At 35.9% G+C, this 15,972-nt stretch overlaps 1 long non-coding RNA gene across 1 annotated transcript in view; it reads left to right on the top strand.

The window, feature by feature from the left end:
- The window catches only part of LOC140713441 (uncharacterized), a 142,535-nt gene extending 141,503 nt beyond the window's left edge, over nt 1-1,032 (top strand). The window contains exon 4 of the long non-coding RNA XR_012095517.1: nt 845-1,032. This is a non-coding gene — a long non-coding RNA (uncharacterized lncRNA). The remainder of the gene's footprint in view (nt 1-844) is intronic.
- Nucleotides 1,033-15,972: the final 14,940 nt, after the last annotated feature.

The following is a 15,972-nucleotide window of genomic DNA, read 5'->3' as shown; positions in this document are numbered from 1 at the left end:
TAGAAGATGATAATACTGAAAATTTCTTCATCTGTAAGTGATATTTCAGAGGCACTAAAATCAGGTACCATGCTTCAAAGTCATTGCGTCAATTAATTGTTTTGCCAATTCCCTTGGGCATGTTTATGAAAATGGGTATGTTTCAAATACAGCTGGCCTTGTGTCATGGGGGAAACCTGAAGCTTGAAGTCAGATCATCAATATTGGTTCTACAACTTTTGCTTAAATCTGTATAAGATTGACCAAGTCTTCAAGTCTACTTTTTACTTTTTACTATTATAGATAATAGTAGGTCCTTGCAGAGATTATTCTGTGTAACAAATTCATTAATGTTATGACATAGAATACTAACTATGAATTATTAGGCAAATCTTAGTTATTTTTTAGGGAAGCCTAAAAGTTTCATGTCCCACACTGTAAGAACTCTCTACCTACTATTCTCTTGTAGCATTTGTAATTCCACATCATTTATTCCCTTGGGCTAAGTTATCAAAACTTTTAATTTAAAATATAATTTTAGTGTTCTTAAGTGATAACTCAATGGCTATTTTGTAGATCAAAGATTAAGACTTTTGATCTCTCAATGTACATTGATTATGCATAGTTTGTGGTAACATTTGCAAAAATATGCTGTAAAAATATCATGCAGGGTAAAAAAATAATAATAAAAAATAAGGCAACATAAGCCAAATAGAAATAAAAGTTGCAAACTAGAAATTCGTGTCGGGGCAAAAACACGAAATTTGCCAACAATTAAATTTAAATTAAGTTAAAATTTGCCAACAATTCAAAATTAGGATAATTCTTTTTGTTTTTGTTTGTCTGTTTATTTGTTTGTTTTCAGAGTGCAGTGGTGTAATCATAGCTCACTAAAGCCTCCAACTGCTGGACTCAAGTGATCCTCCTACCTCAGCCTCCTGAGTAGCTGATACTATAGGTGAGTGCCACCACATCCAGCTAATTTTTAAAATTTATTTCTATTTTTTACAGCCAAAGTCTTACCATGTTGCTCACTCTGGTCTTGAATTTGTGGCCTCAATAAATTCTCCCACATCAACCTCCTAAGTCGCTAGGATAATTCTTAGAGAAATATAATGTCTAGTTTTTTTAAATAATTAGATTAGAAAATGTAGAAATACTTGACATGGTTTCTAGAGATCAACCATCCTTAGAAGCTGAGTAACAGGCACAAATCTAATAGATGTACACTTTCTAATTTGCTACTATCTCCTGTTACCTCTTTCCTTTCCATAAAAGTAAGTTATTTGTCTGGTTCCTGAATTAGTCTCTGAATGACAATTGGAATGACAATTGGAAATCTGTTAACCCAATTCAACAAAGATAAAGAAAAAAGAATAAGAAAATATGAACAAAGTATTTAATCGACAGATTCTAATTAACGCATGTGGGCCAGAGATTGACCACTATTCTAATGTTTTATGTCCAAGAACATGAGAGCAAGTTACCTATTAGTGGTTATGCAATCTCTCTGAAAATAGCACATTTAAGCAACAAGGTAAAATTTTTCTTTACATTGACCACTTATTAGTGTATGCTATGATGAGGCTGGGGTAAGGTGTGACATAGTGAACTGTCAATATTTGGATCACATATATGTTCACAAAAATTGGTCACGTGCCAGAGCAACAACAAGCCAGGAGAGGGAAGATGATGTTCATGGGAACCAAACAAGAGATGCAAGTAAACTAGTTGTGCTGGGGTCTTATCTTGAGAAACTGTGCTCAGTCGTGGATTCAGAAATACATTGTGAAGATGAGCTAAATCATTCAAATGGCTTCCACTGGGGAAGAAGAAGGAAGGAAGGGTAGGATCCAGATTTGTCAATGAAATGAAGCAAATTGAAAGCACCAGTGCAAAACCTGGACATTAGGGCTGACTCCATGTAGCAATAGGGGTTAAGATAAAAAGCCAAATAATAAAATATAAGGAGAATAAGCCCAGTAGTATGTAGCAGGAGCCAATTAGCTAAAATAATAATTAAAATCCTAAATGTGTTTTTCCCCATGGGTAAAGCAATCATTCTCAATACTCGAAGTGGGGAAGGCTGAATTTTTTTTTTTTTTTTTTACTTTTAATTGAAATTTTTATTTGCTTTTGGTACATTAATTCTACAGTTTATCAGCACACAACTTTTATGATTCTTGCATATCAATCATGAGTAAAATTGTGCTTTAGTTTTTTATTTTCAATTCCATTTTATTTAATTAAGTAATTTAGCTTTTTTCATAAGTTATTGGGGTACAGGTGGTATTTGGTGACATGAGTAAGTTCTTTAGTGATGATTTGTGAGATTTTGGTGCAGCCATCACCTGAGCACTATACACTGCACCACATTTGTTGTCTTTTATCCCTCACCCAACTCCCACTCTTCCCCCCAAGTCCTCAAAGTCCATTGTATCATTCTTCCGCCTTTGTGTCCTCATAGTTAAGCTACCACATATCAGTGAGAACAACATATGATGTTTGGTTTTGCATTCCTGAGTTACTTCACTTAGACTAACAGTCTCCAATTTCATCCAGGTTACTGCAAATGCTGTTAATTCATTCATTTTTATGGCTGCATAGTATTCCATCATTCATATGTATATATCTTTATCCACTCATGACAGATGGACATTTGGGTCAGGTCGGTTCCATGATTTTGGTATTGTGAATTGTGCCATTATAAACATGCATGTGTAAGTATCTTTTTTGAATAATGACTTCTTTTCCTCTGGGTAGATACTCCGTAGTGGGATTGCTGGATCAAGTAGTAGTTCTACTTTTAGTTCTTTGAGGACTCTTCACACTGTTTTCCATAGCGGCTGTACTAGTTTACATTCCCATCAGCAATGTAGAAGTGTTCCCTGTTCACCACATCCATGCCACCATCTACTGTTTTTTGATTATGGCCATTATTGCAGGAGTTAGGTGGCATCGTATTGTGGTTTTGATTTGCGTTGCCCTCATCATTAGAGATGTTGAGCATTTTTTCATATGTTTGTTGGCCATTTGTATATCTTCTTTTGAGAATTGTCTATTTATATCCTTAACCCACTTTGGGATGGGGTTGTTTTTTCCTTACTGATTTGTCTGAGTTTGTTGTGGATTCTGGATATTAGTCCTTTGTCAGATGTATAGATTGTGAAGATTTTCTCCCACTCTGTGGGTTGTTTGTTTACTCTGCTGACTGTTCCTTTTACCATGCAAAAGCTCTTTAGTTTAATTAGGTACAAGCTATTTAGCTTTGTTTTTATTGCATTTGCTTTTGGGTCCTTGGTCATGAAACCCTTGCCTAAGCCAATGTCTAGAAGGATTTTTCCAGTATTATCTAGAATTTTTATAGTTTCAGGTCTTATGTTTAAGTCCTTAATCCATCTTAAGTTGATTTTTGTATAAGGTGATAGATGAGGATCCAGTTTCATTCTCCTACATATGGCTAGTCAATTATCCCAGCATCATTTGTTGAAAAGAGTGTCCTTTCCCTACTTTATGTTTTTGTTTGCTTTATCAAAGATCAGTTGACTGTAAGTACTTGGTAACTGCCTTTCTTCTGCTCCGTTTGGGTTTGGTTTGTTCTTGTTTCTGTAATTCCTTGAGGTGTGACCTTAGAATGTCAGTTTGTGTTCTTTCAGTCTTTTTAATGTAGGTGCTTAGGGCTATGAACTTTTCTCTTAGCACCACCTTTGCTGTAATGCCAGAGGTTTTGATAGGTTGTTTCATTATTGTCATTCAGTTAGAAGAATTTTTTAATTTCCATCTTGATTTCATTTTTGACCCAATGCTCATTCAGGAGCAGGTTATTTAATTTCCATGTATTTGCATGGTTCTGAAAGTTCCTTTTGGAGTTGATTTCCAGTTTTATTCCACTGTGGTCTCAGAGAGTGCTTGATATAATTTCAATTTTCTTAAATTTATTGAGGCTTGTTTTATGGCCTATCATATGGTCTATCTTGGACAAAGTTTCATGCACTGTTGAATAGCATGTGTATTCTGCATTTGCTGGATGAAATGTTTTGTATATATCTATTAAGTCCACTTGTTTGTTCCAAGGTATAGTTTAATCCATTGTTTCTTTGTTGATTTTCTGTCTTGATGACCTGTCTTGTGCTGTCAGTGGAGTACTGAAGTCCTCCACTATTATTGTGTTGCTGTCTGTCTCATTTCTTAGGTCTATTAGTAATTGTTTTATAAATTTGGGACCTCCAGTGTTAGGTGCTTATATGTTTAGAATTGTAGTATTTTCCTGTTGGACAAGGCCTTTTACCATTATATAATGTCCATCTTCATCTATTTTAACTGCTGTTACTTTAAAATTTATTTTGACTGATATAAGAATAGCTACCCCTGTTTGCTTTTGGTGTCCGTTTGCATGAACTGCTTTTTCCCACCCCTTTACTTTAAGTTTATATGAGTTCTTATGTGTTAGGTGAGTCTCCTGAAGGCAGCAGATGGTTGGTGAGTTCTTATTCACTCTGTGGTTCTGTATCTTTTAAGTGAAGCATTTAGGCCATTTACATTCAATGTTAGTATTGAAATGTGAGATACCATTGCATTCATCATGCTTTCTGTTGTCTTGTTTTTTAATTTTTTTTTGTACTTTATTTTTTTGGTTTTTGTTTTTGCTTTTTAACATGTATTTTTGTTTTATAGGTCCTGTGTGATTTATGCTTTAAAGAGATTCTATTTTGATGTGTTTCCAGGATTTGTTTCAAGATTTCGAGCTCCTTTTAGCAATTCTTGGTAGTTGTGGCTTGGTAATGAATTTGCTCAGCATTCGTTTGTCTGAAAATTACTGTATATTTCCTTAATATATGATTCTTAGTTTCACTGGATACAAAATTCTTGGTTGGTAATTGTTTTGTCTGGGGAGGCTGAAGATAGGGCCCCAATCCCTTCTAGCTTGTAGGGTTACTGCTGAGAAATCTGCTGTTAATCTGATAGGTTTTCCTTTATAGGCTACCTGGTGCTTCTGTCTCACAGCTCTCAAGATTCTTTCCTTTGTCTTAACTTTGGATAACCTGATGACAGTGTGCCTAGGTGAAGATCTGTTTGTGATGAATTTTCCAGGTGTTCTTTGTGCTTCTGGTATTTGGATATCTAAGTCTCTAGCAAGGCTGGGAGAATTTTCCTCGATTATTCCCCTGAATATGTTTTTCAAGCTTTTAGAATTCTCTTCTTCCTCAGGAACCCTGATTATTCTTAAGTTTGGTCATTTAACATAATCCCAGACTTCTTGGAGACTTTGTTCACATTTTCTTATTCTTTTTTCTTTGTCTTTGTTGAATTGGGTTGATTCAAAACCTTAACTTTGGACTCTGAATTTCTTTCTCCTACTTGTTCAATTCTATTGCTGAGACTTTCCAGGGCATTTCACAGTTCTAAAAGTGTGTCCAAATTTTCCTAAAGTTTTGATTGTTTTTTCTTTAAGCTGTTTCCTTGAATATTTCTCCCTTCACTTCTTTTATCATTTTTTTTTTTCCCTTGCATTGGGCTTCACCTTTCTCTGGTCTGTTCCTGATGAGCTTAAAAACTAACCTCCGAAATCCTTTGTCAAGTAAGCCAGGAATTCCTTCTTGGTTTGGATCCATTGTCGATGAACTGGTATGATTTTTGGGGAGTATTGATGAGCTTTGTTTTGTCTTATTACCAAGGTTAGTTTTCTGGTTCCTTCTCATTTGGGTAGGCTCTGTCAGAGGGACTGTCTATTGCTGAAGGCTGTTGTTCAGATTCTTTTGTCCCATGGGGGGTTCCTTTGATAACAGTACTCTCCTCCTTTTCCTATGGATGTGGCTTCCTGTGAGCTGAATTAACAGTGATTGCTGTCTCTCTTCTGGTTCTAGCCACCCAGCAAGTCTACCCAGCTCTGGGCTGTTACTAGGGTTGTCTGCACAGAGTACTGAGATGTGAACCATCTATGGGTCTCTCAAACTTGAATACCAGCACCTGTTCAGATGGAGTTGAAAGGTGGGGAGGAGGGTGCAATGGACTCCATGAGGGTTCTTATGCTTTAATGCTCTATTTTTGTGTGGTTGCCTCCTGCCAGGAGGTGGTGCTTTCCAGAAAGCATCAATTAGTATAGAGAGGGACCAGAGGTGGGTAGGACTCTAGTACTCCCAAGATTATATGGCCTTTGTCATCTGCTACCAACGTGGATAGGGAAGGACCATTTGGTGAGGGCAGAGCTAGGCATGTCTGAGCTCAGACTTTCCTTAGGTGGGTCTTGCTGCAGCTGCTGTGGGGGATGGGGTGAGATTCCCAGGTCACTGGAGTTGTGTACCTAGGAGGATTATGGCTGCCTTTGCTGAGTCATGCAGGTCATCAGTAAAGTGGGGGAAAGCTGAAGTCACAGGCCTCACCCAGCTCCCACGCAAACCAAAGGGCCGGTCTCACTGCCACCATGCCCCTACCAACAGCCCTGAGTCTGTTTCTAGGTGGAGGATGTGACAGTCTTGAAAACTTGCCCTGGGTTACTCACCTCCAGCTGCCACAGAAAAGGGCTTAGTTCTTCCCCCGCCTGTGGAGTCTGCCCAACAGATCTGTGCTCTCCCTCGAGTTCTGGCCAGGAGGCTTCTCACCCTGTTCAAACTGTTACAAAGTTCAGCTAGAGATTCTCTTCTCCCTGTGGAGTTATACCCCACGCTCCTTTGGTCACCCACTTGACGGATCCCTGCGGTGCCAGGAAGGAATGTCCCTAGCAAGGGGACACAGCGAGTTCCCAGGGCATTTCTGCTGCTTCCTCTACCCCTGTATTTCCGCTCTCTAAATTGGCTCAGCTCCAGGTAAGGACGGAAACTTATCCCGCAAACAGACCTTCAGCTTCCCCAGTCGGGCCGTGTGCTAAGGAGATGAGGGTTTCCCTTTTCCACTTCCACAGTTGGGCGCTCACTGTATTTGTGGTATCTCCCGGGCCCTGCAGGAGCAGTCCACTTCCTTCAGAGGGTCTGTGGGTCCTCTCCTGAATTTCTGGTTCAAAGAGAGAGAGGATGTAGTGGCACACACTTGGAAGCTTATTAAGAAAAGGTGAATAGACCAAGCACAGGAGCAAGGGCCAACACACTCTTGTATTAAGATGATTGAAATTGTCTCTACACCAAACACATGTAAATCACCGTTAGTGATTTAAACTCATTTTAACCGAAATCCAAAATGTGTTTATGAAGAAGACAATGTGGTAAGTGGGCTATCTGAAATATTTACCTTCCTTTTATTTGTGGTTCACGTGGAGTGGAGTTTTTCAATTTCAGCACTAGAGACACTTTTTGGTCAGCTAATTAGCTTTGTTGTAGGTGGGGGCACTGTCCTATGCGTCGTAGGGTGTTTAGCAGCATCTGTGGTCTCTGCTCACTTAATTCTAGTTAACACCCCCTCTCTACCTCCCACCCTAGTTGTGAGGACTAAAATTGTCTACAGTAATTGCCAAATGTCCTGTGGGAGAAAACTAACCTCCAGGTTAAAACCATTAATGCAGAACATGATGGAGAAAAAAAAAAAAAAAAAAAAAAAAAAAAACACCGAAAATGGAATTTGGTCAGAAAGCCATGGAAATATAACCTAAATTTCCACCAATTCCAAGTAGTTTTGTTCTGTCATCATATACCAACTATGAAGGTGGTATTTTTTTTTTCATGAAATACCAGTTCAAAGTCCTCAGTCTCACTAAATTATAGTAACAACCATATGATAAAAGATGGTTTAGTCATTAAAATGATCTCATAGAAGAACGTTTAATGTCATGAGGAGATATTTACAGAATCTTAACAAGTTGGGAGAAATTATAATGCACAATGGTATTGATGTCTCATTCCAACACTGTCTGCTGTCAAGGAGGAGTGTCTGCAATCCATGTTCAGAAAGGGAAATGTTTTTCAGCAGATTGGTTACTCCTCACCCAGAGGTAGTACTAGGAGGACCTTAGAAAAACATGTTTTTTTGTTTGTTTGTTTCTTTGCTTTTGCGTCATGTTGATCAGTAGAATAAGAGAACCAATATAGACATACAACTCTGTGATATACAACTTCTGGATCATTACGCTGACCAAAGACAGTAGACAAAGCAAAAGTTTGAGTGCTCCAAAAATCCTTAAACATGTAATCTTGAATATTGTTATTTACATAACAATATTTTCATCTTTTATTATCTTTTTTGATTACGTGTTGGTTAATTCCCAGTTCCTCCCCCAAAGTTCTGTGTAATTTTGCATAAAAATTACTATTATATGTATTCCTCTCTTTATGTTACTATTTTCTTAATCATGGGAAGGGTCATAATGTCTTAGGGAAAGGTCTACAGGGGCATTCTTGGAAGTAATACATTAATATTATTTTATATTTGAATGTTTGTGAAATCAAGTTGGGCTTCTGAATAAAACTATATTTAGGTTGTGTTACATCTTATCAATCGAAAATCCGTTAAGGGGACTCAGGGTTTCCCTCAGCTTTTGAAATATTGTCATGTTTCTTGGCAATAATATGTATTTCTGTAGATTATAAATATTTCTGTATTTTTATATCTGAAATGCTATTTGAACTTGAACATCCAAATAGATTAGGTTGTTAGTTTGGGTTCTTATTATTTTCCATTATAATAATGAGGTATCAATGATATTAATTAAATGTGTGTGTGTGTGTGTGTACATGTTTGCTCAAAATTTTAATTTTAGCCTTCTGCTGTAGTATTCAAGTTAATTTAATTTTGGTTTCCATCACAGTCTATCTTTTTACATTATTTAAAATGTATTATTTAATGTATAGGAAAAGTCATTTAAAAATGACAAATATAATGAAAATATTTTAGAACTAAATAGAGTTGGTGGTTGTCCAACATCATGAATGTATTAAATGCCACCACATATTCACTCTTAAAAGTTAATTTTATTTTATATGAATTTAATTTTAATAAAAATTACTATATTGAAGTTTTTTCTTAATGATATCTCCAGTGTGTATGTATACACATGCTTTAATATATAATGGAGACAATCACAATCAGTTCTCAAGAGGATTGCTACATGAAAGTATAGGCATTAAATACCATTGAGTCCAATGCTTTTGCTCTGGTGCTTCATAGATGAAGAAAGGGAATCAGGAAATGTCAAACAGAACAGATTCACTATTGTTTGTATATATGCACAAGGATTTTTGCTGCTAACACGTTTGTCAATTACTGAGCTAAGCCAAACCCTCATTTAGCAAAAGGGCTATTAAGGCCAAGAGAAACAAATGTTTTTTCCAAGGTCAGTCACTTACCTTGTACCAAAGCCAAAACTGGTATTCTTATCTCTCAATTTCTTAGTAATGATCCTATTCCAAACACATTAGCACAGTGTCTAAATGTGTACTGAAACAAAGAATGGATCAAAGGTATTTGTTTGTGGAAGTATGTAAGGAACCTATCAGTGAAGAGTTTCACCCATCAAACCTCACAGAAATAACCATCTGACCAGGAAACAGACCTATACATAGATGTTTCCTTGCCAAGGAAGAATTCCACACTGCCTTCGGATTAACAAATGCAATGAATTCAGCATTTTGGTCACACAACACTAGAGCAGCGGCAATGATCAAGGTAGAGGATGAGCACACAGAATGTTTTAGTAATATCTACTTTAAGAATATGAAGCATATGATGTTACTCCAAATATGGCCAAAGGACTGCAGTGCAAAGATTTTCAAAAGGCATAGTAAAGCAGGTGGGGAGTTCTGTTTCCAAGGTCAGTGAGCTGTTAGGCATTGATTATTGGCTTCATCCTTCTTAACTGTTTATGAAATACTTGTCAGTAAAATGTCCTTTGGTATGTTAAAATTATTTTTTCTTGCATTTTGTTTTTTTTATTTATTGTGGTTATGTATACCATAAAATTTGTCACTTTAACCATTTATAAATGTACAATACAGTGGCATTGATAATATTTACAAAGTTGTGCAACCTTCACCACTGTCTATCCAAAATTTTTCATTACCCCAAACAGAAACTGTACCCATAAGGCAATAAATATTCTTTTATCTCCCCATTTCTCTTGGATCCTAGTGACTTCTAATTTTTTTTTCCTTCTCTATAAATTTGTCTGAGGTATTGCATAAATGGAATCACTTATTTGTCCTTTTGTGTCTGGACTCTTTTTATGTATAAGACATTATTTTTCAGAGCAGTTTTAGTTTCACAGCAAAACTGACATCATCAACATCCCACACTAGAGTTGTACATTTTTTGAAGTGCAGCTTACATCGAAACCTCATAATCACCACAGTCCATTGATTACATTAGAATTCACTCTTGGGGTTGTACATTCTATGGGTTTGAACAATGTGTAATGAATTAAATAATCCACCATTATAGTATCAAACAGAATAGTTTCACTGCCCTAAAAATCATCCATTTTCTGCCTATTTGTCCCTCCCTCCCCTCTAACCCTTGGTAACTACCATTATTTTTACTCTGTTTGTATTTTTGCCTATTCTGGAATATAATATGATTGGAATCATACAGTATGCAACCTTTTCAGATTGACTTCTTTCACATAGAAACATGCATTTAAGTTTCTTCCATGGCTTTTCATAACATGATAGCTCATCTCTTTATAGCACTGAGTAATATTTCATGGTCTGGCTGTTCTAAAGTCTATTTATTCTTTCACCTATTGAAGAACATCTTAGTAACTTCCAAGTTTTGGCAACTATAAATAAAGCTGCTATAAGCAACTATGTGCAGGTTTTTGTGTAGAACAAGTTTTCAACTTCTTTGGGTAAATATCAAGAAAGCAAACAAAAAAAATAAAGGGAAATAAACAGAAAAATAAGAAGAAGCAAGAACAAAGAATGAAAAAAGGGAGAGAAGAAAAAGGAAATAAGTGGAGGAAAGAAAAGAAAGACAAAATGAAAGGAGAAGGAAAAAAGATTGAGAGCCTAAGAGAGGAAGGAAGACGAGTAAAGTCTGCTGCTACTTCCACAATGGCTTATAGTGTTAAAGAGACATGTATAGAGCTTACACATATGTGAAAGATAGTGATTGCAATGTGACTGTTAAGCTTAGGTCTTGTAGCTAACTGTGATGGTTAATTTTATATGTTAACTTGATTCCTGCACAGGATGCCGAGATTGAAAATATTTCTCTGTGTGTTTATGAAGATGTTTTTGGAAGAAGTTAGTATTGGAATCATGAACTCAGTAAAGAAGATTTATCTCCCCAATGTGAGTGGACATTATAAAATCTTTTAAGGTCCTGAATGGAACTAAAAGGCATAGCAAAGAGGGATTTATCCCTTTTTCTTTCTGCCTGACTTTGAGCTGGGCTATTAGTCTTCTCCTGCCCTTGGACTGGGATTTACACCATCGGCCGACCTGCTTGTCAGGTCTTTGCACTTGGACTGAAATTAGAACTCTGGGTCTTTTGTGTCTTCAGTTTGCAGATGGCAGATTGTGAGACTTCTTGACTTCCATAATTGTGTGAGCTGATTCTTCATAATAAATCTCCCTCTTTCTGCCTTTGTCTCTGTATCTGTCTCTTGATAGATGATGGAGGGATAGGTAGGTAGGTAGGTAGATAGATAGATAGATAGATAGATAGATAGATAGATAGATAGATAGATAGAATAGGTCTATAGATAGATAGATTAATCAATCTCTTATTTTCATTAATAATGTTGTACAGTGTCCTCGTGTTCTCCACTTACTAACACACTATACAACAATATGAATATATCATTTTGTCTCTCAGTCTCCATTTATTATGACACAACCCAAGAGTACATAGTTAAATAAAAAACTATGTATTTTTCTGAATTTACAGTGTAGCCCTTTACTCACGTTTCTATGTGGGTTCTCTGAGAATGATTTGGATGTGAGTTAAAGTGTAGTGAATGGTGTGGCAGCTTTGTGATACTATAAGCCTATCAAGCATGGTCTGTGGGGAAAAATAAATTGGTTATGGGTATTCTTTACACTCCAGAAATGAGTTAACCTTGTTCTTTCTGTCAAGCACTGTGCATAATCAACATGCTTTTGACTTTGATATAGACACACATACAATGCTCTGTTAGATTTGGAAGTTACTTGCATTTATTTTTATAGGACATAGTAAATATGCATTTGTAAGTTATTATATTCAAAAATAGAATACATTTAGATCATGTTACAGTTCGTAAGGGAATCCTCACATGTTGCCGAGTTATCAGCTCTCTAGGGACACCTGAAATTGCCTAATTTAGTAAAGAATTCCTCCCCACTTAATCTGTTTCTTTTAAGTTTTCATAAAAATTTACTTGTGAAATCTATAGGTTTCCTAGAAAGAGTTAAAATAAGAGTCATATTTCCATGAATAAAATAATTTTAATGGTTTAATTAGTTAACAGAGTTTCTGAAAGTTAAATAAGTATCAGTCATGTGCCTGGATAAATGCCAGCACCAGGCCTAGGTCAGTAAGAAGTGCAATGACTTTATGCACATATGCATGCACACACACACACACACACACACACACACACACACACAATGACTCTATCTATCTATCTATCTATCTATCTATCTATCTATGTGTATAATTGTCCAAAAATAGTCAAACATGCACACTGGACCATGGGCTTCCTCTGGGGAGCCATTTTTGAGCACACTAGTAACAGGTTATAATGGGTAGGCAATTATTAGGCAACAGTGAATCATTGATCTTTTACTTATGCACTGGAGGTCTCAAGTGGCAGCTGAGTTTTTCTTTTTTTCTTAATTTATCTTTTGAATATCGCATGAAGACCTGACTTCTGAGCTCTAAATTTGGATCCAAGAGGATACTCCCTGCTTCATCAGCAGCAGCAGCAGCAGCAGCAGCAACTGCAATATCAACAATGTCAACATTTTCATCATCATAGCTACTGTTTTAGTGGGGTGTCTATTCCAGCTCCTCTTCAAGACCCTTTTTACACCAGTCTTTAATAATAATAGGGCCATTATGATATTCAGAAACTATTCCAAATCAAAATGCCCAAGTGTATAACAGTTTGTGAGATATCGAAAATCAAATCAGGATTTCATAAATAGAGACTTTATTCCAAAGAATTTTTGCAAGGAGTGTTGAACGGACTATTGCAATAGGAAAAATGCTCTCATGATAAGATCTACAAGTATCTCAAGAATTAGACAAAAAGGGATTTTCTTTTATAGGGAGGAGTAAATAAGGCTAAAAAGAGCCAGGTGTGTGGAAGTGGGATGAAAGCATAGTATTATCAAACAGTTGATCAGAGGATGTTTTATTCTGATGCCAGCCTGTTCTCAAGAGGGGCAGTTGGATGGCTTGGGCTGAGGGCGGGCTAAAGTTCAGGGACCTTGAAGAAGAAGAGGAACTTAACTGAAGTTTGGTTAACAAGCATTTTGTTTTTGTTGATCAGTGGGGACAAGCAATTTAGTTCATCATTTATGAAACAAAGAATGGGAGTTTGAAGGTTCTGTGTCTGAATTTGTAGTAGGTTAAACAAAGAAGGCTCCACATCTTTGATCTAAGTCTTATCGGGAGGGCTGTTCCTTTGGTTTATGCCTTTTCTAGAGCACAGAAGAACAGAGCAAATTCCTAACCTTGACTGTTTTCTAGACTCTTAGGGCTCCTGCAAAGTTCAACATTTTCAGATTTATTATATTCATGTGTCTCCACTTCTACATCTCAGAAAATGGCATTTTTTTCTAACAAGTGCATGTGGTCTTTGGAAGAGTGTTGTCAAATTGTAGATAACAAGATCAGCATTTGCCTTAATGCTGCCTACACATATTTGTTGCCCATGGAGCTTTCATAACAAATATAAATGGTATTTAATATTTCCAGTGACGTATTGATTAATCAGAATATCAAAATTGGAACAACTATTTCTCCTCTTAAACATCACCTTGATAGTTTTCTAGATTGTAAAGGATCTGCTAAAAATCTGCAGTCAGGCATGTTTTTCTCAAGGACGTTTTTTAATATAAATAGATAAAATTGGGAATTTTCAAAGCATCCTCTGAGAATATAGACCAAAGGAAATGGTATATTGCTATGAAAGCAGCAAAGACAACACTATAATATTGATGAAACACTGTGCAGGAAAATTGGAAATATATTCAGTAGTATTTCACTCCTAAGTTTATTGTCTATATTCAAATTCAGTAATTAAAAATGAAATCCATTCACTTTAGGGTCTGAAAGTATTTTTTAAAATGTCAAAAATTAATTTCAATAATGGCAAATCTGAATTGGATATGCAGAAACCCAAATTCCAATACTCTTGATGTGTGTGGATACATGGGTATATGTACACATATATACATATATATGTATCTCCTTATGTATGTGTATGTGTGTTAGTATGTATAGATATAATGTGTGTATATACACAAACCACATATATATATATATATACAATCCACATTGACATGTCATTGGATTCTCTTTTGAACACATTATGATACTCACCTGGGTCTCTCATTAATGAGAAGAATAAAATCTTTAAAATTTATTTTAATCTACATGATTTCACCTTTTTAGGAAATCTTTTTTTCTCCAATAAAATTGATTTATAAACAATAAAACTGACATTTGAAAACTGTTTTTTTCTGGTTCCAAAGCCTAATGGTTTTTGTGTGCTTTATGTCACCTTTTCTCCTGTGAATCTGGGGAGCTGGGGAACAGTTACATGCATTCTCACTACACGGAAAGGAAACTGAACGTCTGAGAGAGCATTTCCTCTCATAGACAGAGGCAGTATGGTTGTTTAAATGGGATATGCAGTCCTGAATCGCTAGTGTTTGAACTTCTTTTCTGTTAGTCTTTTTTACTAAATAATTAAACTGAGATGATGTTTTCCTGTAGAGGGGATATGGGCAAAACGTTGAAGTGGTACTGCAAAGTAAAGAAAGAAATAGCAAGAGGACTTTCAAAAAGACAAAGCAATAGAAGAGAATGAAGTGTGATGAACACCAGCCAGAGGATTTGAGGGCTGGGATGAAGAAATTTGATTAGCTAGCTCAGGGGAGAAAGAAATCAAAAGGCAAGGTAAGCCATTTGAAATCATGAATCGAGGAAAGCCCAAATTCAACTGGGGCAGGAATTACATTTTCTAAGTGTCATAATACTCTTTTCAGCCAGATAGGTTAGAAAAGAATTATTCTACTCTAGCCTCCACTGATCTAATAAATATCTACCCCCTAACATAATAGTTTAGAATTAAAATGTAAAATAAAATAAAATCCTAAACAACAGGACTTTTGTACATTGTTGAACCTTTATTAAACTATTATTAATAAATTGGTCCAAAATATATCGCTAGAACCACAAAGGTGATTCAGCTAAATACTGATCAAAAAAAGAGAAAATCAAGGAAGAAGATAATAAAACTGAATTCAATTATAATGGTTTATTCTGTTACTGAAAAAAAAGACTAGGAAAAATGACTCTCAAAAATCCCTATTTATTGAATTTGTTGCATCTGACCACTGCAGAGCTAATTTGACACAGGCTACTATTTCATCCTGTTAGTGAGACTGTTATAATGGCAAAGTGTACCAAATATTCTAGATAAATGGTTGATAAGTTATTGACAAAGATGCTTGATCACTAAATACTAAACTTATCTACAAACTGAATTGTATCTTTGTAGAAGAAAGAGGAGCTTAGAAATAGAATAGGACTATTTTGGGTAATGGTCTGCAACCATAGACTTGCACAGCCTCCAGGATAATTACCATATTAATTATTTGATTCAGTGTTTGCATATTCCCTCAAATGCATTTCAAAACATCTGTGTGCACAGAGTTTCATAACTTGCGAGAATTATGGTGCTTTGTTAAGGTCAAGATATGGCAAACATTTATTGATTTGCCTTCAGTTTCTTTCAAAATACAGAATGTCAGTGGCTAAGAAAAAGATGTAGAAAAGAGGTAATTGTTGATGCTTTCTCTTTTCCATCAATTTTTACTTAAGAATATATTTCCAAGTGAATTTCACACTCTTGTTTAT

This window comes from Chlorocebus sabaeus, chromosome 14 (genome assembly GCF_047675955.1).
Source record: "Chlorocebus sabaeus isolate Y175 chromosome 14, mChlSab1.0.hap1, whole genome shotgun sequence".
In the NCBI taxonomy this organism is placed as follows: Eukaryota; Metazoa; Chordata; class Mammalia; order Primates; family Cercopithecidae; genus Chlorocebus; species Chlorocebus sabaeus.
This window is presented reverse-complemented; position numbering and strand designations above follow the sequence as displayed.